The following is a 24407-nucleotide window of genomic DNA, read 5'->3' as shown; positions in this document are numbered from 1 at the left end:
GATTCCTCAGGGATCTAGAACTAGAAATACCATTTGACCCAGCCATCCCATTACTGGGTATACACCCAAAGGACTATAAATCATGCTGCTATAAAGACACATGCACACGTATGTTTATTGCGGCACTATTCACAATAGCAAAGAGTTGGAACCAACCCAAATGTCCAACAAGGATAGACTGGATTAAGAAAATGTGGCACATATACACCATGGAATACTATGCAGCCATAAAAATGATGAGTTCATGTCCTTTGTAGGGACATGGCTGAAACTGGAAACCATCATTCTCAGTAAACTATCGCAAGGACAAAAAACCAAACACCGCATGTTCTCAGTCATAGGTGGGAATTGAACAATGAGAACTCCTGGACACAGGAAGGGGAACATCACACTCCCGGGACTGTTGTGGGGTGGGGGGAGGGGGGAGGGACAGCATTAGGAGATATACCTAATGCTAAATGACGAGTTAATGGGTGCAGCAAAACAACATGGCACATGGATACATATGTAACAAACCTTCACATTGTGCACATGTACCCTAAAACCTAAAGTATAATAAAAAAAAAATCTGAATGATAGATTTCAGGATGTGGAGTAGGAAGAACACTGATTCAAATCAGCCCTTAGACTTTCTAGAGATACAGCCCCACGAACTGAAAATTGACGCTCATAATGAAGACTCATGAGATTCTGCAAGATCCCCGCCTAGAGGCTACAACTAGGTTCGCTCTATTGTACTTACCAATGGAGGAAGAAAAAAAAAAATCTCAGCAGAAATAGCTAATTCTCTGCTAGCTTGAACTCCATGGTAATGATTATTAAGTAAGATTCCTTTAAGAATAACATAGAATTTATTTTTTTAAAATGCAGGAATAATCATTCATATTATTAACTCCAGAGTTATTTAAGGTTGGCAGTTGCTCTGGTTTATTCAAAAATTTTAAAACACAACAATAATCATTCACATTATTAACGCCAGAGTTATTTAAGGTTGGCGGTTGCTCTGGTTTATTCAAAATAAAATTATGTATTTTCTAATTGCTTCACATTTAAGAATCATGTTTGTAGAATTTGTTTGTGTATTAATATGGTTGTACTTACCAAAATATAATTGGAAATACATAATCAGAAAAGTTCTATTAAAATATTTCTTCAAGTGTGTTCTAAGGAACATCAATCTCTCAGTGTGCTTTGCAAAATTTTCTTGTGATTAAATGAGCTTGAGAAATCACTTTATAACATATGGTTCTCTTAAAGATTTTAAATAATACAGTAATACATTATAGGCTTTGAGAAGCTTCATATTTGTAGAAAATGTTTACCATTTAGCTTAATCCAAAGCCTAGAATCATTCCAAATGTCTTTGACCATGAAAAGTTGTTCTCCTAGTAATACCTATTAACCTCCTACACTGAGCACATTGTTTGAAACACACTTTGGCAACTGCTGTAGAGTTTGGTGGTCATATATTATAATGGTGGCAATACCTATAAAAGCAGAGTAATGTGAAACATATTCAGGTGTCCATTCAGTCTGTCTATGAAGCCAGATGGACAATCAGCTGACATAAATGGGTTACATGCAAGCAGAGTAAAAGCAGACTGGTGTTAAGATGGTTTTCTTTTCAGCCCTAGGTTTGTACCCTATTGTCTTTTCTATGTTAGTTGGGACAAAATGTTAGCATACACATATAAGTATATACATTGACACAAGCAATTGAAGTATCCAGAAAATAGTCAACACTATATTTGTTCAACCATTTTTAAAAACATTCTCTCTGCAAGTCATGCTGTTGATAGAAGAATAGAATATATTTGGCTTCTGTGATGTCGCGTCTGGTGTGGAAGAAGGGAGTGGTAAAAGATTTCCCAAAACATGTTTCTCCTGAAATGTAACACCCTGATACCATTTGGCTTTGTGTCCTCACCCAAATCTTATCTCAAATTGTAATTCCCGTGTGTCCAGGGAGGGACCTGCTGGGAGGTGAATGGATCATGGGGTCAGTTTCCCCCATGCTGTTGTCATAATAGTGAGGGAGTTCTCATGAGATCTGTTGGTTTTAAAAGTGGCAGTTTCCCCTGGGCTCTCTCTCTCTCCTTCTGCCTTGTAAAGAAGGTGCCTGCTTCCCCTTCACCTTCTGCCATGATTGTAAGTTTCCCGAGGCCAGCCATGCAGAACTGTGAGTCAATTAAACCTTTTTTGTTTATAAATTACCCAGGCTCCGGTACTATCTTTATAGCAGTGTGAAAACAAACTAATACACACCCTTTCAAATGAATAAACTTCACAAAGATGGAAACTTCAGCATAATCTGAAGTTACTATTTGTGAAGATGTGATGTAAATTTTTCTTTGAAATTTATATTTTCATATGATATTTGCAGTGTGAGACTTGGTGAGGGAGGATAATACATATGAAGATTTTACCCAGATGGAAATTATGAAATGAATTTTGGTATGGAAAGCCAGCTATAATATTGTTTGACACAATAGTTTTATTTTACTATTTTATATTCTATAACAATCATATGTGGATTACACCATGTGGGTCAAAAAGCAGGCTAAATAGTGAGAAGAACTTCTCTTTTTTTAAAGAAAGATGATCATTATTTCATGGGAGTTTGTAACCTAATTAGAAAGACAAGATGTATGCCCATAAAACAGGTAACAACATAAGGCAGATATGATTAAGTACCATGAAAAATGATGAGTGATAAAAGTAGCAGGTGCTATAAGAGGATTAGAGAAGAAGAAATCGAGTTTCACTATTTTCATGGATATAAAATAACCTAAATTTAAAAATCAACTTGGATTTAGCTTGTCATTTCAATTTTGCATGTTCAAGACTTCATATAATTGGGACTCTTCTCATTGTTTTCCCAGCTTGCTCACCTGGTAGCCAGTGAGAGAACAGAATAGGCAGTTCTGTCCCTGCCATCTGCCATAACTCCCATTGCAAATCAGGTGATTGTGTGTGTGTGTGTGTGTGTGTGTGTGTGTGTGTGTGTGTTCTATACACACATACACATATGCTACCCAATATGTATTTGCATTTGGGACTGAATATTTTGAGGTTCTCAGATTCAAGAAACTGTGAAAATACCCGGTATCATTATCTAAACTTTCAGTCTGAGGTTTAGCCATCCCTGAACAATCACAGCTCAGCACTGAAAGTAAAGATGTATCTACATAAGCACAAATTGCAACAATAACACTTTGCATTTCTAAAACATCTTCCATTGAAATAGTTCATTCTCAGCACTGTTTACAAGCATTAATTTAGCCTCACAAGGGAAAGATAATTTGCAAGAAATAGGTTAAGGGTCTGATTTGAGATAGCACAGTTCCTGAAGTCAGTACAAAATACAGGCATTCTCACTCCTTGTCTAGTGACTTGGTGCAAGCAAACCCTTCTTCAATTCCTTTTTAAATTTTGTTTTCAAATACCAATGAACATAAAAAAAATTATAACATGTCATTAGCATACATACAAAAATAATGCAGAGAATCTTTTTGTATATGACTCTGTCTACATTATTGCTATCATTTACAAGCTTTTTTCAGGGCTGGTAAAGTTTTTTTTTCTGTGTGCCTGGAAACACTGATAATGAAAAATCATTATAATGAAGAGAATAATATTTAAATGTGAGAAAACGTTCAATGAGAAGATGAAAGAAAACATAAGGAAGTTCTGAGCCCCTCACAGGTAGACTTGCTTCATGCAAGTCTGTCATCCAGTTTCTTAATCTTATCAGCAACTGGTAGAATAGAATAGAAGCAACAATGCTGGGTCAGAAATTGGATGATAGTCCTCCACCAATACCACTGTCCCTATTACAGCCCAAGGAAATTAAACATTAGAATGTGCCCAGACAAACAAAAAGTGTAGGTCGAGGAGGAGGAACAGCACAGAGGGACTATGACGATTATCCTTAGCACTTGCAGAACTTTATTATTCACTTTTTGGCTCAATTAAATATAAATAATTATTAATTATTTTCCATATCAAGTTGAGATGCTAAATGTAGAGATAAAAAATCTTCAAAAAGGCAAAATATAAATAATTAAGCCAGAAAGAAACAATAATTGTGTAAGTTGATTAATTCTTTCAATACATTTGGAGCCTCTACATTAGGAATGGCCAGAAATTCTCAAAAGTGGTGACGCTTTGGAAGGCACAATGGGGAACTCTAGAATTTAGCTGGGACGGCTTTTGATTGTCACAGTAACTGAGGGAACCCTTGGCACGTATTGGGCGGTATCCAGGGGCACTAGATACACTGCAATATTCAGGACAGTCTCACCAATAAATAGCTCTCCCAAATCCTGCATGACTTTCAAAGATCTCATTGCATGTTTATTCATGGGGGTGAGAAGCCAATTTATAATTGCTTGAGGTTAGAAGCTCTCTCCATGTACTAGATATTATACAAAGAATTATTTACACAGTTTTAATACATACTGAGTTCTCTGAGTGCAAGTATCATATTAATCAGAACATATTTCACATAGTTTGATTCAGAATTTACCAACATGTGGTCACAATTTTGGAAAATCACATGAGTGGCTATGTCATGGCATTTGAATCACTGTAACAACATGCCGTACCCTTCTGCATGTGTAGCGGCCGTGTCCAGGTGATGCCATGCATACTTGTATGCATCTTCCTACTTTATCACATCATTCTGTGAAGTTATGCCTGAGCATTTACATATTGAATACTTAATACTTTATTATAATTAATTTCCATAATTTCTATTCTAGTTAACCATGATACTGATTTTTAAAAAATTACGTGTGTAGGTAAGTTGTATCATATATTAATTTCAACTCAGAACAGTAAAGGTATATTACATATTAGTTTTTATAAATAATATCACGTATTGTTATAAACAGTACTGTAGATTATTTGTTATAAATAATATAGTATATGTGGTGGTTAATATTAAGTGTCAACTTGATTGGATTGAAGGATGCCTAGATGTCTAGTAAAGTATCATTTCTGGGTGTGTCTGTGAGGGTGTTGCCAGAAGAGATTAACATTGAAGTCAATCGACTGAGAGAAGAAGACCTACCCTCAATGTGTGTGGGCACCATCCAATTGGCTGCCAGTGAGGCTAGAACAAAGCTGGTAGAAGAAGGTGGGATAAGCTGGCTCGCTGAGTCTTCTGGCCTTCATTTTTCTCCTGTGCTAGATGCTTCTTGTCCTTCAATATCAGACTCCAGGTTCTGTGGCCTTGGATTTACACCAGCAGTTTGCCGGTTGGCTCTAGGGCCTTTGGCCACAGACTGAAGGTTGCACTGGCAGCTTTCCTACTTTTGAAGCTTTTGGACTTGGACTGAACCACTACTGGCTTCTTCTTGGCTTGAAGACAGCCTATCAGGGGGTTTTACCTTGAGATGGTGTGAGTCCATTTTCCTTAATAACTTCTCTTTCATATATCCTATTAGTTCTGTCCCTCTGGAGAACCCTAATACAGTACTCTATTACATGTGCCTCTGCTAAGTAGTACAGATAAGAGTAGTGGTGAGGACAGGAAATGGAGAGGTTAAAAAGCAAGTGTCAAGTCAATGGGCACAGAAGTAAGTCTAAAATTACAAAGAGTACTAAGCCTTACGAAGGAAAAGAAGACCATGAATTGAAAAGAGAATAGCAGAAGAGAACATAAATTGAACAGTCAACATTCAGAAAAGGCTTCTCTAAACAAAGATAAAGAGTAACAAGATGTCTAGAAGTTGTCAAATGAAGAAAAGGGGGCAGCACTGTGAGTAGAAGGAAAAGCATGTATGAATAAATATATGGTCACAATGGGCTACAAGAGAGGAGAAGGGGTTTAATCAGGTTGATCAGAAAACACAGGACAAAGCGGCTTTTCCACATCCCACATTCTTTTGTGCATAATTCCTCCAGCTTCCTAAGTACATTTTGCTTTAAAAGCAATTCAGATCTCTCCTCAGAATCTATTCAATGGACCCCAAATTTCTCCTGAGAGAAGAAGAAATATAAAGCGTCACTAGAATGTACATTACCTTGCTTAAATGCCTTGAGATAGATGAATGTATTCCAATATTTTTTCTAGGTAAATGCTATCCGAGTTGGCAAATGGGGATTTTTACTCTGTACTCTGCATTTAGCATGGTCTTGCCTAAATGTTAAAGCAAATGGCTTCTTGCCTCAGGGTTTGAAAATAACAAAGCCAAGCAATATGCATCCACAGCTCCCCTTGGATCATTCGATCAAAAAAAATATTAAGTAGTGCTGTTTTCATAACTACCATTGTGGGGACACTTCAGTGTTGAGAGAACAAGAAGCTAATTCCTATTCTAATGTGATGCAGTGGAGAAAATTCAGAGGAAGATTTGTCTCATAAACTGCAAATATGCAGGGGGTGACTCCAATCAAACACCACAAGACTTCTTTGTAAGTGTTTACATGAAAGGAAACCATCTATTTCTTGAGGCCAGTTATCTCTCCATTATGCAATCTCTCACACACTTGGGGTAGAGACATGGGAAAAGTGCAGTTGATTGAAAACCTGTCTAAGAATCTCCTAACTGTGGCTTACTTCAGAAAAACTGGGAGGTATGCAAACCCCCAAGGTCTCATATGACAGCTTTTTCCCCTCCTTCTACACTTTTATTTTTAACAAAACAATGAGGAAATGCATTCTTATTTGAGTCTGGGTTGAACAGAATCTTTAGCCTAAGATTTGACTAGCTATGACATCACTGACACATAGGCTAATTGGGATGGGGCGGAGGCTGTGTCCTCTATCTTCCTTTCATTAGTCAGTGGATAACATTCATTTTCTTCTAACATATCAGAAAAACAAGAATTCGAACTCTTATTTGGAAAGGCTGGAAATTTTTGCTTGAAAAATTAATCCTATAATACATGGAATTGCTATCATACTTTCCAATTTGGGGAGAAGCTTTACAGTTAACTTTAAAACGTAATGGTTTTGAGTTGATAGGTCTTGGGAAATTATTAACTTGACTGAAATTCCAAGTAATGAATGTGCTTTAAAAATATTCAAGAATAAATAATAATTAAAATGTTTGTTTTAACAAAATCTCCATAAGATGTAGTCTCTTTTATTTCAGAAATTGTATTGCCTTGTGTTTAGTATTTGTGAAATGAGAAGAATAAACTCCAAAGTTCTAGTGTATAATCCCAACATGGGATCCAATCATATTGATAAAATAAGACACAGATGCCTGCAGACTAGAAAAACAAGTTACACTAAACTTTGAGGTTCTATAATCTCCCTTAGGTTGAATGTAAATATAGGTGTGCAAATCTATTTGTGACAGATGAGGGTCAAACTGCTACTGCTTAGAAAGCCCCTTGGCTGTAAAGCTTCTATTTCCTACGCAGAACCTTGATATTGTTTGTAAATCCCTAACTGAAATGTTCCTACACTCCATGGCTTAGTTAGAAATTCTACATTTGGGCCGGGCACGGTGGCTCACACTTGTAATCCCAGCACTTTGGGAGGCCGAGGCGGGCGGATCACGAGGTCAGGAGATCGAGACCATGGTGAAACCCTGTCTCTACTAAAAATACAAAAAAAAAATTAGCCGGGCGTGGTGGCGGGCGCCTGTAGTCCCAGCTACTCGGAGAGGCTGAGGCAGGAGAATGGCGTGAACCCGGGAGGCGGAGCTTGCAGTGAGCCGAGATCGCGCCACTGCACTCCAGCCTGGGCGACAGAGGGAGACTCCGCCTCAAAAAAAAAAAAAAAAAAAAAAAAGAAATTCTACATTTGTATCTCAGATATTATACATGGCAACGTGAAAGTTAGAGTCTGTGATTCAGATGTGGATTATGTGGCCAGGCGCGGTGGCTCACGCCTGTAATCCCAGCACTTTGGGAGACTGAGGCAGGTGGATCACCTGAGTTCAGGAGTTGAGAGACCAGCCTGACCAACACGGTGAAAACCTGTCTCTACTAAAAATACAAAATTAGCCAGGCATGGTGGCCCATGCCTGTAATCCCAGCTACTTGGAAGGCTGAGGGAGGAGAATTGCTTGAACCTGGGAGGCGGAGGTCGCAGTGAGCTGAGATTGCGCCATTGCACTCCAGCCTGGGCCACAAGAGCAAAACTTCATCTCAAAAAAAAAAAAATGTGGATTATGTGGCCCACAGGCTAGATAATGAATAAAACTCAAGAGTGACAAGAGAGAATCCATTCTTCCTGTTAGTAGGACTCCCAAATCACACTGGCCTCCTATAAACACCCACCTAGAACATTCTTTGGGAGAGATAGAGAACAAATTAGGTCCTCTATCTACTCTGCCTCCTGATTTATGTTTTACCATCTACGAATCTGTTATTAGAGAAACCTTGGTAATACCATTACTATGAGTCGAAATGTTTCATATCTATTATTTCATTAACCTATAGAGGTCTTGGTATCTTACATTGTAAATGTGCATTTTTCTACAGAGATAGTCCTAATGTTGAGATATTAGGGTTTGGTTCATCACCCCAAGAGCAGTTAAACTAAAATGCTCTGTAATATGGCAGATTCATTTGACCATTCCATTCCAGGACTCCCATTAGAAACCTCCTCACTAACACTAGCTAAGTGGGGATCAACCTCTGCCCCAGTGTATTCAGCTAATCACATAATCATGATTATGCACTCATACATACATCTGGTCAATTCAAATATTTGAGGTGGGACCCACATTCTAAGCTCATCAATATACCTAACTGTATCCTTTGAGAGACCCTGTTAATTCACATTTTCCCACTTTGTTCTTCATTTTACGATCCCAGGAACTTTCCGCACTAGCTCCAGGCAGTTACGTCTGAGTTGCCTGCAATGCAATCATATCCTTAAGGCTAAATAAAATTGAAAAGCAGCTGCTTAAAATTCTCTAAGATGTCATGAAAATGCCTATACAATTCACTTCCGAAAATGAATATGATAAAATCCATTGTTACTGTGTACAGCCATCCACTGAAGCACCATCTCTTTGGTCACATTATATTCTGAAATTTAACACAAAGCACACAAATTTGCTTTAGAGTGACATATTTTTACAATCTTCCGATCAATCTGATATATAGTAAAGACACTAATAGTGCTTAGGGACCTTTCTACAAGTATTAACCTTATGGAGTCTGGACAATGATGGGACACAGTTTTAAAGTAAAAACCTTGCTCAGTGCCTCAAATTTGCCGAAGTCTGCTGAGATCAGTCAAAAAGACTGATGAAATTTCTCTGCTGGGATGCTTCAGCTAGAAAAAGGTAACATTTATTAATATTCCAATATGTGTTTTTCTTTATTATTTAATATTTCAAAAAGAAAGCAGAAAAAGCCTCAGTAAATTCCTATGGTACTTGCTTAAACTGACATATATGCAGTTGTGGCTAATATATTTTTAACAAAATATGATTTTAAAAATCATCAGTTAACCCCTTTTAGAGTACAAAGTATTCTTTGATTATTCAGCCATTGAAATAAGTGCAAAAAATATTTGATGACCCTCATCGTCATGTTAAACAAGACTCATCAACTCCTAAATAAGGATCATAAATTTCTACAGGACGCCCATTTTGGAGGATAGCATGGGTTGTTGTTGTAAAATTGATGGATCCCTATCTAGGGACCAATTTTATTTAATATTTTCAGTGATCACCCTGGGAAATCAAGAAAGAACCTTGAAGAAGTTATTAAATACATTCTGATGTCCTGAAATCCTATCTCTGTTCAACAGATGGTAAATGCATTCAGAAGTCCTAGTTGTAGTCATTGAGGGATTGCTGTATGCCAATCATTCTGCTCCAGGAGCAACCACACTGTTAAGATATGCAGGAGATCATGAGCCTTCACATAACCTGCACAATCATCTGGACTGACAGTCAGCCCGGAGGCAGGTAGATCTGTAGGAAATCTAGCAAAAGAGAAACCTTGTGAGGGCACCACATTAAAAACAATTCCGAATTCAGCTTGAGTCTAAAGACAGCATTATTAGAAAAATCAAATAAAGTAATTCACATATTTTAAGGATACAGTTGGGCACCATGGATCATTAATTTACAAATATGCAGTTTGGCAACATTTTACAATTTACATTATAATCGTGCTACCTTAATTAACTGTATAACAACTAGATCACATCTCAATTCTGGAACACATTTATTAGCATCACTTTTCAGAGAACTGAGATCAATAGTAATGAGTTCTCACCATAGAAATTCCAAAAAACATCAAATCTCTCACTCCTAAACTTCAACCTAGCATCTAAACAAAGGACAAAGGGTGTGGTGGTAGTGGTGGTCAGTCAGTCGAAGGAGAATCAAACATTAGCAATGAGAAGTGGGAAAATCTGTAAAGCAAGAATGAAGCTGAGTAACATGGCTCTTGAAAAGAAACAGTAACAAAGAGTAACTCCTTTAGAAAAAATAAATTGGTGGACTTTTTGCTTGTGTTTGTTTAAAAAAGCAGGATGTATGAAGTGAAAGAAAAATGAAGCCAGGACAAAGGAACATATGTTAATCTATGCCTCTTTTCCAGCTATTTTATACCCCTTTATCTACCCCTTTATCCTGGTGGAAGGCACTGCAGGGAAGATGTGAATGACACCTTCTTGTGAAACAAGATCTTACAATTTATGTTATTTAGTTAAAGACCACACCTTGAAAAGAGTTTATAGGAGGAGACAGACTTTGAAATCAACTTTTACACATGCCTCCCTGCTGATGCCATACCATGCTTCCTCTTTATAGCCCAGGTAATAGCAACAATTGTTACTGGCATTCATCACTGGCAGATCAAACCAAGTGTTGAAGGCTGGAATTCCTTTTCTAGGCTTTCTCCTTGTGCCCAGTCCCACCCTTTGCAGGAGCCACCAAGTCATCACCAATAAACACCTGGGATCTTCAGAAATGTATTTGAAAATCATTGATCTAATCTAGTCCAGTACAATGTCACCTATTCTAACCAAGCAGGTGACGTGATCTGCCCGTATATTTAACTAGTAAACAGAGGGCTAGGATTTACAGTCAGATATTCAAATGATTAGTACAATGTTCTTTCATATACCTCAAATTAGATGGGATTAGAACCAAGTGCAGCTAGATGCTGCCTTTGGATAGAATGTGTGGCGGCACTGAGAACTGAAGCAGGGAGGTGACTATGACTTTTAACATATTTTCCATGTTAGAAGATCAATGAGTTGGAAAATATTAAAAATTGGCCTAAGTTTATGCAGTGAAAAAATTGGTGGCAGATTGGCTCTGAAGTTCATATTTGAACCACTATGCTATGTTCTGAGTGCTAAATTAAATATTTAGTTTAATTCTTAATTTAGTAAATTTACTTAATTTTTTGATAGCAACATTTAAATTTTAAAGGTTTTTTTTCCATTAGGACCTTTTCCTAAATAAAAAATTTAATATTTTGGAAATATTTTCATGTCATGAAAGCCAATACTTTGTCATACTTTATGCCTATTTTATTTGAAATTTATTTGCTATAAAATAGGAAAGTAACTTATTTGAAAGGAACACTGAACAATCCTTGAATAACTTGCTTAATTTCAATAATCTTTTTTCTTATTCACTTGTAATGCCACCTGTATCAAATAATTCATTCTTAAACATCACAGAATCTGTTAATAGATGAGCTATGTTTCTTTCTCAATGGCCTATCTATAGATTTTTATGCCAGACTATAGTGCTATTATATATATTACTATTACTACTACCACTACTACCAACAATATTTTTGTTAGTGTTGTTATTTTGTAAGGAATTATAGAATAACGAGGTTAAGAATATGAACCCTGGAGTCAAGAATGCCTGTGTTCATACAGGCTTCAACATACAGGAACTTGTTAGTTATGTAATTTTGGGCAAATCAGAGAATGCCCACTTTCCTTAACTGCAAATAGGGATTAATAATGGTACAATTGGTCTTGTGTGTCAGCAGTTTCACATCCACAGATTCATTCAAATGCAACTGAACATTTTCAGAAAAAAACACAATAAAAATAATACAAATAAACAATACAATGACAATTTACAAACATTTACATTGTATTAGGTATTGTAAGTAATCAAGAGATGTTTTAAATTATATGGGAGGATGTATATAGATTTTATGCAAATAAAACACTATTTTACATAAGGAATTTGAGTACCCCCAGATTTTAGACTGGGGGTGAGAGGTTCTGGAATCAATCTCCCAAGGAAACTGAGGGATAGGACAACTGAATCTATCTCATAGAATTTTGGTGAGGAATGAGTGAGTTAATATACCTAGAGCATAGGAGGTCACCTATGACATGTTAAGTACTATGTGAGTGTTAGTTATAATTTTATTTCATTACTCCAAACCATTAATTTAATTAACCTTAGAATAATTATGAAAAGTTCTAGAAATTATTATTTGTGAATTTGGTTGGAAAAGGAGTAATATTTGTAAATTAAGTTGGAAAGAACTGATATATTTATAATATTCATGAAATAATGGTATGTCAACAGTTACGAAAATGAACAGACATGTCATCCACTATGTGTTGTAATTCTTCTTTTTTTTTTTTTTTTTTTTGAGACAGAGTCTCACTCTGTCCGCCAGGCTGCAGGCTGGAGTGCAATGGTGCCATCTCGACTCACTGCAACTTCCGCCTCCTGGGTTCAAGTGATTCCCCTGCTTCAGCCTCCGAGTAGCTGAGACTACAGGCACATGCCACGACGCCCAGCTAATTTTTGTATTTTTAGTGGAGACAGGGTTTCACCATGTTGGCCAGGATGGTCTCGATCTCTTGACCTCTTGATCCACCAGCCTTGGCCTCCCAAAGTGCTGGGATATTTTTTTCATAGAAATTATGGAATTCTATTTAAAGACTGTTGCTATATTCAAAGATACATTTTATTTTTCTTTGTATTTTTTATCTGCTATTTTGTTATGTGGAGAAATTATTGATTTTTTTCCAACTTTTTTGTGTGGAAAACACACATATAAAGTTTACCATCTTACCCAGTTTTAAGTGTACTATTCAGTACTAGTAAATATATATTCATAATGTTGTACAATCATCACCACCATCTATCTCCATAACCCTTTTCATCTTGTAAAACTGAAAATATTGATTTTTAAATATTTAATTGATAAAAGCCAAATATCTAAACATTTTTATTATTAGTTCAAGTGATGCCTTGGTGTTGCTGTTATTGTTGTAGATTTTCTTAGGGTTTCCATATAGTCAGCTTTTATATAAATAAAATTTTATTTTGTCTCTTTCTTTCCAGTTCGCTAAACTTCATGCTTTACTTCATTTCCTGAAAAACACTAAACAGAAAATTTCTCATAGCAGCCATCTGCAGCTTGTTTCTCATTTAATAAAATTGCTCCTAGGTTCTCATTTTAAAGAGCAATGTTATCTATTGATTTTCTTTAACCCATAAGAAAGAATTTAACAATAATATAGTTTAAACGGCATCAAACATCCTTTTGCAGATTTGTTGAGGTGAACATACAGATTTTATTATTTGACTGAATAATTATGTAAGACAATTATCTGTATTAAATTATGCATACCTAGAATAAGCTTATCTTTAATAATATACATTATATTTATATATTGATGAAATTGATTTGTTCTTTTATTTAGGAGTTTTGTATCTCTGTGATATTCTTTTTTTTTTTTTTTTTTTTTTTTTGAGACAGAGTCTCGCTCTGTTGCCCAGGCTGGAGTGCAGTGGCGCGATCTCGGCTCACTGCAAGCTCCGCCTCCCGGGTTCATGCCATTCTCCTGCCTCAGCCTCTCCGAGTAGTTTCACCATGGTCTCGATCTCCTGACCTCATGATCCGCCCGCCTCGGCCTCCCAAAGTGCTGGGATTACAAGCGTGAGCCACCGCGCCCAGCCATCTCTGTGATATTCTTTTTTGTTTATTTACTTGCTATTTTGTTTATTTACTTTAATTGACAAATGCAAATTGCATATAATTGTCATATACAACAAGATGCTTTGAAATATATAAAAATACTGGAATGGCTAAATCAAATTAATCAGCATAAGCCTATTTCACGTACTAGCCAGTTTTTGTAGTGAGAACATTTAAAATCTACTCTCTTAGTAATTTCAAGATTACAATGCATTTTTATTAATTGTAGTCATCATATTATACACTAAACTTCTTGAAATTATTCCTCTTACCTTACTGACATCTTGTATCATTTGATGCACATCTCCCCAGCTCTCCTACCTCAACTGCAGCCCCTCATAATTGCCATTCTTCTCTCTGCTTCTTAGAGCTTAACTTTCTAAGATTCCATATATAAGTGAAATCAGGCAGTAAAGTTTTGGTATTATGGTTATGTAGCTTCGTAACAGTAGGTTGGGGGTCTTTGCTTTTCCTAAAATTTTATTTTTCTGGGCTTAAAAAATGTTAATATGAGAATTAACTTCACTTTTGCATTTTCATGTAATCTGTCTATAAAACCATGTAGGGCAAGAGCCTTTTAAAAGATAATTCTATGGTACTTTATTTTCTATTTTTCAATATTTACTAATTCAATCTTTAAGTAAATTTTTGTAATTATATTTTTCTAAGAAACTCATCCAATGTGTTAAGATTTTCAAATGTATCAAAATGGCCTTCACAAAGTAAATTTTATGTAGTTTTTAATCTCCATATCAATATAGTCCCTTTATTATTCATGATTTTGCATATTTTATTTTCTATTTTTTATTGAAATTGCCAGACATGTGTCTATTATTGCTGATTTTATCCAAGGATTTTCTATACTCCTTCTGTTTTCAGTTAATTAATTTCTGCTGCCATTTTGCTATCTCTTTCCTTCTATTTTTCTTTGTATTCAAAATGTATAAATGATTTTAATGAAAATGTGATTTAATGCATTTTTATAAAAATAACATTACCCAGTTATTTAATTGAATTTGGTTTTATAAATGAATATAAATTTTTTAAACATGTTAAATTCTAATATTTCCATTGAATATAAATTATAATTTCTAGTTCATTTAGTTTTTAATATAGTCACATAGGATTCAAAATGTTTCACAAACAGGTTTCAAAAGACTTACATATGTGCTACCAGTAAATCTGAAGAAATCACTCCACAAAATTGCCAGAAAGTCTTCTGATACCTATTCAGCTGCCATCTTGTTTTTAAAAAGTATTTTAAAGATCCTGTGAACTTTACTTGTGACTTAGTACTCCATACAATAAATATCAAAATAATATTCACATATTTTATATATTAGAATATCATAATTAAATGAAATATCAGAAAGTTAGAATATCTACATCTAAAATCCCAAAAGTAATGGGACTTTAGTACTCACTTCGATTCCTTAATTTTTTAGATGAAGAAATTGTGGCTTAAATAACTAAAGAGGTTAACCATTCATTCATTCGTCCAGTTGTGTTCCCTGAGGCAAGTGTATCACACACCATGTTGAAACTGGGACAGGAGGAATGTAGGAACAATGATAAGCACATGACTGCTGAATTCTAAGAGACCTCAATGTGGTGAGTCTTATATAACCATATGCACACATCATCCTGTTTTATTTTCTTCATTTAGCTGCAAATAATCTTATTTGCTTACTTGTCTATCCCACTACCTTTTATGGTGAGATGCACAGAGAAAATAAGGGCCTTGTTTATACAATGTACAGAATAGCTCCTAGTGTATAACAAGAGCTCAATGAATGTTTGCTCAGTTAATCAACAAAGGGATTGATTGGGACTGGAGGGTACATGGAAGTCAGTGGTACTACTGAGGTACGTCTTAGACAACAAATTTCTCACCAGAACAGGCAGCAAATATCAGGACTTCAAAACTAAGATGACAGAGCAGGCACTACCAGTGGAATGGCACCTCTTCATAATTTCTACAGTTTAAAGGGTGTAGGAAAGGGTCAGGAGAAAAGACACAAGAAAGAGAAGGGGCCTCAGATATCAAACCTGAGAGTGCTGACTTTATCTTCCTATCTTTTCAGAGATTTTTTTTTTTTTAAGAGACGGCAGGATAGATGGATGTGGGTTTTAGAAAGATCACTTTGGTAGCTGTTTTGGGAATAAATTGGGGGGAGATTATAAGGTCACATTGATGGTTACCAGTGGAGTTGCAGCTGAAATATTTTTTCCACTGTACATCATCTCATCTCCTAGGAGCAAACTCCTTTTTGATTTAGATTGAAAAAGAGAGACAGACATTCGTTTGGTCAATTAAGGGCCTAATTTTGTAGGATTCCTGGAGGTTTATCTATCAGATAGTTTACAAAGGTAAAAGGAAACCACTGTAACTAATAGGTGTCAGGGCTTAGATCCCAGATGTTTAGTGTCTTCAAAGATAAAAGGCTTGTTAACAGTACGGATAGAGGCTGCAGATAACAGAGAGATCAGCCCTGTTGTCTCTGCATGGCACTTTTTTCTGAGTTTTTTTTTTTTTTAATCTTACTTTGTTAAAATAGTTATATTTACTTTACAAAAAAAGAAAGTATTTACTTTTGAAAAATATAAACTGCCTATTAGTAATGGAAATAATTTTTGTATGTAGGCCTTTGTTCATTTGGAAGGAGTTTTGGGTGGGGAGATCAAGAGATATCTTCCCAATACACAACAAAAATACATAACCCATTGAAGGGGAGACAGTGTCTTTATAAGCCTCTGCTTTAATTTGTTTTTAATTTACACCCATCCTCATTTTAAAAGATTTACAAAGCTTTATATGACAATTAGTTTGGGTAACTAAAAAATGATCAATAGTCATTCCATTTTATATTGCAGTTATAAATTTATTCTGAGAACATATCAACATCCATATAAAGCAGAAAATATGACACAAAATGAACCTCTATCAATCCTATTTGAGTGTCTTCCAAATTTTCTTTTTTTCATGTCGCCAATTAAAATTCACCCAAATGGAGTACCTGAACTTCACTTAAATCAGTTTAGAGTTGATTTTTTAAACATAGCATTATGGAATTTATTCAAGAATTATTATCTAACATACTGGTGTTTTCAGAAAAAGAACATTGGATTTCTGTGTTACACATACTGGTAACTTGTGGGAGTCAGTCACTTTTAATAAGTAAAGGATAGGGTGGAGCCAAGATGGCCAAATAGGAACAGCTCCGGTCTACAGCTCCCAGCCTGAGCCACACAGAAGACGGGTGAATTCTGCATTTCCCTTTGAGGTACTGGTTTCATCTCATTAGGGAGTGCCAAACAGTGGGTGCAGGACAGTCCGTGAAGCGCACTGTGCGTGAGCCGAAGCAGGGCGAGGCATTGCCTCACTCGGGAAGCGCAAGGGGTCAGGGAGTTCCCTTTCCTAGTCAAAGAAAGGGGTAACATACGGCACCTGGAATATCGGGTCAGTCCCACCCTAATACTGCACTTTTCCAATGGGCCTGGAAAACGGCACACTAGGAGATTGTGTCCCGCACCTGGCTGGGAGGGACCTATGCCCACGGAGTCTCCCTGATTGCTAGCACAGCAGTCTGAGATCAAACTGCAAGGTAGCAGTGAGGCTGGGGGAGGGGCGCCCGCCATTGCCCAGGCTTGCTTAGGTAAACAAAGCAGCCAGGAAGCTTGAACTGGGTGGAGCCCACCACAGCTCAAGGAGGCCTGCCTGCCTCTGTAGGCTCCACCTCTGGGGGCAGGGCAGAAACAAACAAAAATTCAGCAGGAACCTCTGCAGACTTAAATATTCCTGTCTGACTGACAGCTTTGAAGAAAGTAGTGGTTCTTCCAGCACGCAGCTGGAGATCTGAGAATGGACAGACTGCCTCCTAAAGTGGGTCCCTCACCCCTGAGCAGCCTAACTGGGAGGCACCCCCCAGTAGGGACAGACTGACATCTCACTCGGCTGGGTACTCCTCTGAGACAAAACTTCCAGAGGAACTATCAGACAGCTGAATTTGTGGTCTCATGAAAATCCGCTGTTCTGCAGCCGCTGCTGCTGACACCCAGCCAAACAGGGTCTGGAGTGGCCCTCTAGTAAACTCCAACAGACCTGCAGCTGAGGGTCCTATCTGGTAGAAGGAAAACTAACAAACAGAAAGGACATCCACACCAAAAACCCATCTGTACATCACCATCATCAAAGACCAAAAGTAGCTAAAACCACAAAGATGGGGAAAAAACAGAGCAGAAAAACTGGAAACTCTAAAAAGCAGAGCACCTCTCCTCCTCCAAAGGAACGCAGTTCCTCACCAGCAATGGAACAAAGCTGGACGGAGGATGATTTTGACGAGTTGACAGAAGAAGTCTTCAGATGATCAAACTACTCCGAGCTACAGGAGGAAATTCAAAACAATAGCAAAGAAGTTAAAAACTTTGAAAAAAAAATTAGACGAATGGAAAACTAGAATAACCAATGGAGAGAAGGGCTTAAAGGAGCTGATGGAGCTCAAAGCCAAGTATCAAGAACTACGCGAAGATTGCAGAAGCCTCAGTAGCCGATGCAATCAACTGGAAGAAAGGGTATCAGTGATGGAAGATGAAATGAATGAAACGAAGCGAGAAGGGACGTTTAGAGAAAAAAGAATAAAAAGGAATGAACAAAGCCTCCAAGAAATTTGGGACTATGTGAAAAGACCAAACCTACGTCTGATTGGTGTACCTGAAAATGACAGGGAGAATGGAACCAAGTTGGAAAACACTCTGCAAGATACTATCCAGGAGAACTTCCCCAATCTAGCAAGGCAGGCCAACATTCAGATTCAGGAAATACAGAGAATGCCACAAAGATACTCCTCGAGAAGAGCAACTCCAAGACACATAATTGTCAGATTCACTGAAGTTGAAATGAAGGAAAAAATGTTAAGGGCAGCCAGAAAGAAAGGTCTGGTTACCCACAAAGGGAAGCCCATCAGACTAACAGCTGATATCTCGGCAGAAACTCTACAAGCCAGAAGAGAGTGGGGGCCAATATTCAACATTCTTAAAGAAACGTATTTTCAACCCAGAATTTCATATCCAGCCAAACTAAGCTTCATAAGTGAAGGAGAAATAAAATACTTTACAGACAAGCAAACACTGAGTGATTGATTTTGTCACCACCAGGCCTGCCCTAAAAGAGCTCCTGAAGGAAGCACTAAACATGGAAAGGAACAACCGGTACCAGCCCCTGCAAAAACATGCCAAATTGTAAAGATCATTGAGGCTAGGAAAAAACTGCATCAACTAATGAGCAAAATAACCAACTAACATCATAATGACAGGATCAGATTCACACATAACAATATTAACTTTAAATGTAAATGGGCTTAAATGCTCCAATTAAAAGACACAGACTGGAAAATTGGATAAGGAGTCAAGACGCATCAGTGTGCTGTATTCAGGAAACCCATCTCACGTGCAGAGACACACATAGACTCAAAATAAAGGGATGGAGGAAGATCTACCAAGCAAATGGAAAACATAAAAAGGCAGGGGTTGCAATCCTAGTCTCTGATAAAATAGACTTTAAACCAACAAAGATCAAAAGAGACAAAGAAGGCCATTACATAATGGTAAAGGGATCAATTCAACAAGAAGAGCTAACTATCCTAAATATATATGCACCCAACACAGGAGCACCCAGATTCATAAAGAAAGTCCTCAGTGACCTACAAAGGGACTTAAACTCCCACACAATAATAATGGGAGATTTTAACACCCCACTGTCAACATTAGACAGATCAATGAGACACAAAGTTAACAAGGATATCCAGGAATTGAACTCAGCTCTGCACCAAGCAGACCTAATAGACATCTACAGAACTCTCCACTCCAAATCAACAGAATATACATTTTTTTCAGCACCACACCACACCTATTCCAAAATTGACCACAGAGTTGGAAGTAAAGCTCTCCTCAGCAAATGTAAAAGAACAGAAATTATAACAAACTGTCTCTCAGACCACAGTGCAATCAAACTAGAACTCGGGATTAAGAAACTCACTCAAAACCGCTCAACTACATGGAAACTAAACAACCTGCTCCTGAATGACTATTGGGTACATAATGAAATGAAGGCAGAAATAAAGATGTTCTTTGAAACCAATGAGAACAAAGACACAACATACCAGAATCTCTGGGACACGTTCAAAGCAGTGTGTAGAGGGAAATTTATAGCACTAAATGCCCACAAGAGAAAGCAGGAAAGATCCAAAATTGACACCCTAACATCACAATTAAAAGAACTAGAAAAGCAAGAGCAAACACATTCAAAAGCTAGGAGAAGGCTAGAAATAACTAAAATCAGAGCAGAACTGAAGGAAATAGAGACACAAAAAACCATTCAAAAAATTAATGAATCCAGGAGCTGGTTTTTTGAAAAGATCAACAAAATTGATAGACCACTAGCAAGACTAAGAAAGAAGAAAAGAGAGAAGAATCAAACAGACGCAATAAAAAATGATAAAGGGGATATCACCACCGATCCCACAGAAATACAATCTACCATCAGAGAATACTACAAACACCTCTATGCAAATAAACTAGAAAATCTAGAAGAAATGGATAAATTCCTCAACAAATACACCCTCCCAAGACTAAACCAGGAAGAAGTTGAATCTCTGAATAGACCAATAATAGGTTCTGAAATTGTGGCAATAATCAATAACTTACCAACCAAAAAGAGTCCAGGACCTGATGGATTCACAGCCGAATTCTACCAGGGGTACAAGGAGGAACGGGTACCATTCCTTCTGAAACTATTCCAATCGATAGAAAAAGAGGGAATCCTCCCTAACACATTTTATGAAGCCAGCATCGTCCTGATACCAAAGCCTGGCAGAGACATAACCAAAAAAGAGAATTTCAGACCAATATTCTTGATGAACATTGATGCAAAAATCCTCAATAAAATACTGGCAAACCAAATCCAGCAGCACATCAAAAAGCTTATACACCACGATCAAGAGGGCTTCATCCCTGGCATGCAAGGCTGGTTCAACATACGCAAATCAATAAATGTAATCCAGCATATAAACAGAACCAAAGACAAAAACCACATGATTATCTCAATAGATGCAGAAAAGGCCTTTGGCAAAATTCAACAACCCTTCATGATAAAAACTCTAAATAAATTAGGTACTGATGGGACGTATCTCAAAATAATAAGAGCTATCTATGACAAACCCACAGCCAATATCATACTGAATGGGCAAAAACTGGAAGCATTCCCTTTGAAAACTGGCACAAGACAGGGATGCCCTCTCTCACCACTCCTATTCAACATAGTGCTGGAAGTTCTGGCCAGAGCAATCAGGCAGGAGAAGGAAATAAAGGGTATTCAATTAGGAAAAGAGGAAGTCAAATTGTCCCTGTTTGCAGATGACATGATTGTATATCTAGAAAACCCCACTGTCTCAGCCGAAAATCTCCTTAAGCTGATTAGCAACTTCAGCAAAGTCTCAGGATACAAAATCAATGTACAAAAATCACAAGCATTCTTGTACACCAATCACAGACAAACAGAGAGCCAAATCATAAGTGAACTCCCATTCACAATTGCTACAAAGAGAATAAAATATCTAGGAATCCAACTTACAAGGGATGTGAAGGACCTGTTCAAGGAGAACTACAAACCACTGCTCAACGAAATAAAAGAGGACACAAGCAAATGGAAGGGCATTCCATGCTCATGGATAGGAAGAATCAATATAGTGAAAATGGCCATACTGCCCAAGGTAATTTATAGATTCAATGCCATCCCCATCAAGCTATCAATGACTTTCTTCACAGAATTGGAAAAAACTACTTTAAAGTTCATATGGAACCAAAAAAGAGCCTGCATTGCCAAGTCAATCCTAAGCCAAAAGAACAAAGCTGGAGGCATCACGCTACCTGACTTCAAACTATACTACAAGGCGACAGTAACCAAAACAGCATGGTACTGGTACCACAATAGAGACATAGATCAATGGAACAGAACAGAGCCCTCAGAAATGATGCCGCATATCTACAACTATCTGATCTTTCACAAACCTGACAAAAACAAGAAATGGAGAAAGGATTCCCTATTTAATAAATGGTGCTGGGAGAACTGGCTAGCCATATGTAGAAAGCTGAAACTGGATCCCTTCCTTACACCTTATACAAAAATTAATTCAAGATGGATTAAAGACTTAAATGTTAGACCTAAAACCATTAAAATCCTACAAGAAAACCTAGGCAATACCATTCAGGACATAGGCGTGGGCAAGGACTTCATGTCTAAAACACCAAAAGCAATGGCAACAAAAGCAAAAATTGACAAATGGGATCTCATTAAACTAAAGAGCTTCTGCACAGCAAAAGAAACTACCATCAGAGTGAACAGGCAACCTACAGAATGAGAGAAAATTTTTGCAACCTACTCATCTGACAAAGGGCTAATATCCAGAATCTACAATTAACTCAAACAAATTTCCAAGAAAAAAACAAACAACCCCATCAAAAAGTGGGCAAAGGACATGAACAGACACTTCTCAAAAGAAGACATTTATGCAGCCAAAAAACACATGAAAAAATGCTCATCATCACTGGCCATCAGAGAAATGCAAATCAAAACCACAGTGAGATACCATCTCACATCAGTTAGAACGGCCATCATTAAAAAGTCAGGAAACAACAGGTGCTGGAGAGGATGTGGAGAAATAGGAACACTTTGACACTGTTGGTGGGACTGTAAACTAGTTCAACCATTGTGGAAGTCAGTGTGGCGATTCCTCAGGGATCTAGAACTAGAAATACCATTTGACCCAGCCATCCCATTACTGGGTATATACCCAAAGGACTATAAATCATGCTGCTATAAAGACACATGCACACGTATGTTTATTGCGGCACTATTCACAATAGCAAAGAGTTGGAACCAACCCAAATGTCCAACAACGATAGACTGGATTAAGAAAATGTGGCACATATACACCACGGAATACTATGCAGCCATAAAAAATGATGAGCTCATGTCCTTTGTAGGGACATGGATGAAACTGGAAAACATCATTCTCAGTAAACTATCACAAGGACAAAAAACCAAACACCGCATGTTCTCACTCATAGGTGGGAATTGAACAATGAGAACTCATGGACACAGGAAGGGGAGCATTACACTCTGGGGACTGTTGTGGGGTGGGGGGAGGGGGGAGGGACAGCATTAGGAGATATACCTAATGCTAAATGACGAGTTAATGGGTGCAGCAAAACAACATGGCACATGGATACATATGTAACAAACCTGCACATTGTGCACATGTACCCTAAAACCTAAAGTATAATAAAAAAAAGGATATGTGAAAGATGAATAAGAATAAAATAGCCTCAATATTTTTATTAATGGACATCATTAATTTCTCCAAATACTGATTTTTTTGAATTTCACTATGTCAGATTTTAAACTCATAAATCAACTTAGATATTGCATTACTTAATAGTTATCTGCTATTATATTTATCTCCTTTACAAATAGATCACGAGCTTCTTGAGGGCAGAACTTTTGTCCAATGTTTTGCCTAGCACTTGGTGCAATGTCTTGGACATAGTTGGTACTTAGTAAAGTTTATGGACAAATAATTTCAGGTACATCATATGTAAGCAATTTCATTCTATTACAGCATCTTGGCACCAGAAGAAACCATCGAAATTATCTAGTCTAACTCTACCATTTTACAGAAAAAGGAATTCCTGTTCAGAGAGACAGGGTACCTATTTGGTGAGCACAAAGCTCCCCAGGTCTCTCAACTCTTATTCCAATTTTTCTAGTTTAGAAAATTTGAGATTTCTGAGTATTATATCTTTGAAAACAGGAAATGAGCTTCAAGGTGTGCTATGATACATATAAATTCAATTCAATGTTCAGGTGTCAGAAACCAGGTATCAGGAGTCCAAATTAAGACATACAGAGAGGCTGAACACTAACTCAGTGATACATGTTCTGCTTTTCAAAGTCCCCACTACCTTTCTGTAGGGGAACACCTTGGCTTCTATGTCACATAGAAAGTGTAGCCATATCGGAGAGTATAACATAATAAGAACTATCATTCTAGATTTCTGATACAAAAATATCTATAATTTGTAAGTAAAATTCTCTAATGAGAACATCAAAAGAATTACATGGAAAACAGGTGTTACTTGTGCCAGAGACTGCTATTTACTAATGTGCTTCCACTTCTTCCTGGAACACAGCTGGGCCACATTTCCCATGGCTTTGAGGTGTAACCATGTGATTTAGTTTAACCAGTTGAATGCAACCAGAAATGAGGTACAGCACTACCAGGATTTAGCATAAAACTGACCTCTGTTTGCTCATTCTGATATACAGATTCCTAGGACAATCTTCTAAGTGACACGTTAAAGTTACCGGGGACATCAGTAGCCTCAGTCATGAGTGATTAGGAGGATCAAGGGCTGCCTGTTGATCTGAAACTCGCTTGAACTATGGATGA

Source organism: Hylobates moloch, unplaced genomic scaffold (genome assembly GCF_009828535.3).
Source record: "Hylobates moloch isolate HMO894 unplaced genomic scaffold, HMol_V3 SCAFFOLD_4, whole genome shotgun sequence".
Taxonomy (NCBI): Eukaryota; Metazoa; Chordata; class Mammalia; order Primates; family Hylobatidae; genus Hylobates; species Hylobates moloch.
Note: the sequence above shows the minus strand (reverse complement) of the source record.